This window comes from Triticum urartu, chromosome 7A (assembly GCF_056163025.1).
Source record: "Triticum urartu cultivar PI428250 chromosome 7A, HENAU_Tu73, whole genome shotgun sequence".
NCBI classification, from domain to species: domain Eukaryota; kingdom Viridiplantae; phylum Streptophyta; class Magnoliopsida; order Poales; family Poaceae; genus Triticum; species Triticum urartu.
Window position 1 is genome coordinate 6,869,736 of NC_141879.1, and position 3,447 is coordinate 6,873,182.

A 3,447-nucleotide genomic window follows, 5' to 3' on the forward strand; every position below is an offset into this window, starting at 1 on the left:
ACGGGCAAGTCAGTCAAAGTCCATACTTCGTTTTCATACATGGATCCTATCTCGGATTTCATGGCTTCTAGCCATTTGCCGGAATCCGGGCCCGCCATCGCTTCTTCATAGTTCGAAGGTTCACCGTTGTCTAACAACATAATCTCCAAGACAGGGTTGCCGTACCACTCTGGTGCGGAACGTGTCCTTGTGGACCTTCGAATTTCAGTAGGAGCTTGATCAGAAGTATCTTGATCATCATCATTAACTTCCTCTCTAGTCGGTGCAGGCACCTCAGGAACATTTTCTTGAGCTGCGCCATTTTCCAGTTCAAGAGGTAATACTTCATCAAGTTCTACTTTCCTCCCACTTCTTTCGAGAGAAACTCTTTCTCTAGAAAGGACCCATTCTTGGCAACAAAGATCTTGCCTTCGGATCTGAGGTAGAAGGTATACCCAATAGTTTCTTTAGGGTATCCTATGAAGACGCATTTTTCCGATTTGGGTTCGAGCTTTTCAGGTTGAAGTTTGTTGACATAAGCATCGCATCCCCAAACTTTTAGAAACGACAGCTTAGGTTTCTTCCCAAACCATAATTCAAACGGTGTCGTCTCAACGGATTTCGACGGAGCCCTATTTAAAGTGAATGCGGCAGTCTCTAAAGCATAGCCCCAAAAAGATAGCGGTAAATCGGCAAGAGACATCATAGATCGCACCATATCTAATAGAGTGCGATTACGACGTTCGGACACACCATTACGCTGAGGTGTTCCAGGCGGCGTGAGCTGTGAAACTATTCCACATTTTCTTAAGTGTGTGCCAAACTCGTGACTCAAGTATTCTCCTCCACGATCTGATCGTAGGAACTTGATTTTCCTGTCACATTGATTCTCAACCTCACTCTGAAATTCCTTGAACTTTTCAAAGGTCTCAGACTTGTGTTTCATTAAGTAGACATACCCATATCTACTCAAGTCATCAGTGAGGGTGAGAACATAACGATAGCCACCGCGAGCCTCAACGCTCATTGGACCGCACACATCAGTATGTATGATTTCCAATAAGTTGGTTGCTCGCTCCATTGTTCCTGAGAACGGAGTCTTGGTCATTTTACCCATGAGGCATGGTTCGCACGTGTCAAATGATTCGTAATCAAGAGACTCTAAAAGTCCATCTGCATGGAGCTTCTTCATGCGTTTGACACCTATGTGACCAAGGCGGCAGTGCCACAAGTATGTGGGACTATCATTATCAATCTTACATATTTTGGTACTCACACTATGAACATGTGTAGCATTACGCTCGAGATTCATGAAGAATAAACCATTCACCATCGGAGCATGACCATAAAACATATCTCTCATATAAATAGAACAACCATTATTCTCGGATTTAAATGAGTAGCCATCTCGTATTAAATGAGATCCTGATACAATGTTCATGCTCAAACTTGGCACTAAATAACAATTATTGAGGTTCAAAACTAATCCCGTAGGTAAATGTAGAGGTAGCGTGCCGACGGCGATCACATCGACCTTGGAATCATTCCCGACGCGCATCGCCACCTCGTCCTTCGCCAGTCTCCGCTTATTCCGCAGCTCCTGCTTTGAGTTACAAATGTGAGCAACTGAACCGGTATCAAATACCCAGGAGCTACTACGAGTACTGGTAAGGTACACATCAATTACATGTATATCACATATACCTTTCGTTTTGCCGGCCTTCTTGTCTGCTAAGTATTTGGGGCAGTTCCGCTTCCAGTGACCACTTTCCTTGTAATAAAAGCATTCAGTCTCGAGCTTGGGTCCATTCTTTGGCTTCTTCCTGGCAGCTTGCTTGCCGGGCGTGGCAACTCCCTTGCCGTCTTTCTTGAAGGTTTTCTTACCCTTACCTTTCTTGAACTTAGTGGTTTTATTCACCATCAACACTTGATGTTCCTTTTTGACTTCTACCTCTGCTGATTTCAGCATTGCAAATACTTCAGGAATGGTCTTTTCCATCCCCTGCATATTGAAGTTCATCACAAAGCTCTTGTAGCTCGGTGGAAGTGACTGAAGGATTCTGTCAATGACCGCATCATCCGGGAGATTAACTCCCAGCTGAGTCAAGCGGTTATGTAACCCAGACATTGTGAGTATGTGCTCACTGACAGAACTATTTTCCTCCATCTTACAGCTGAAGAATTTGTCGGAGACTTGATATCTCTCGACCCGGGCATGAGCTTGGAAAACCATTTTCAGCTCTTCGAACATCTCATATGCTCCATGTCTCTCAAAACGCTTTTGGAGCCCCGGCTCTAAGCTGTAAAGCATGCTGCACTGAACGAGGGAGTAGCCATCGGTACGTGCCTGCCAAGCGTTCATAACGTCTTGTTCTGCAGGGAGAATAGGTGCGTCACCTAGCGGTGCTTGTAGAATATAATCTTTCTTGGCAGCTATGAGGATGATCCTCAGGTTCCGGACCCAGTCCGTGTAGTTGCTGCCATCGTCTTTCAGCTTGGTTTTCTCTAGGAACGCGTTGAAGTTGAGGACAACGTTGGCCATTTGATCTACAATACATATTGTAAAGATTTTAGACTAAGTTCATGATAATTAAGTTCATCTAATGAACTCCCACTTAGATAGACATCCCTCCAGTCATCTAAGTATAACATGATCCGAGTTAACTAGGCCGTGTCCGATCATCACGTGAGACGGACTAGTCAACGTCGGTGAACATCTTCATGTTGATCGTATCTTCTATACGACTCATGCTCGACCTTTCGGTCTTCTGTGTTCCGAGGCCATGTCTGTACATGCTAGGCTCGTCAAGTAAACCTAAGTGTTTTGCATGTGTAAATCTGTCTTACACCCGTTGTATGTGAATGTTAGAATCTATCACACCCGATCATCACGTGGTGCTTCGAAACAACGAACTGTCGCAACGGTGCACAGTTAGGGGGAACACTTTCTTGAAATTATTATGAGGGATCATCTTATTTACTACCGTCGTTCTAAGCAAACAAGATGAATAACATGATAAACATCACATGCAATCAAATAATAATAGTGACATGATATGGCCAATATTACATAGCTCCTTTGATCTCCATCTTGGGGCTCCATGATCATCTTGTCACCGGCATGACACCATGATCTCCATCATCATGATCCATCATTGTGTCTCCATGAAGTTGCTCGCCAACTATTACTTCTACTACTATGGCTAACGCGTTTAGCAATAAAGTAAAGTAATTTACATGGCGTTTCTCAATGACACGTAGGTCATACAAAAAATAAAGACAACTCCTATGGCTCCTGCCGGTTGTCATACTCATCGACATGCAAGTCGTGATTCCTATTACAATAGCATGAACATCTCATATATTACATATATATCATTCATCATTCATCACAACTTTGGCCATATCATATCACAAAGCACTTGCTGCAAAAACAAGTTAGACGTCCTCTAATTGTTGTTGCAAGTT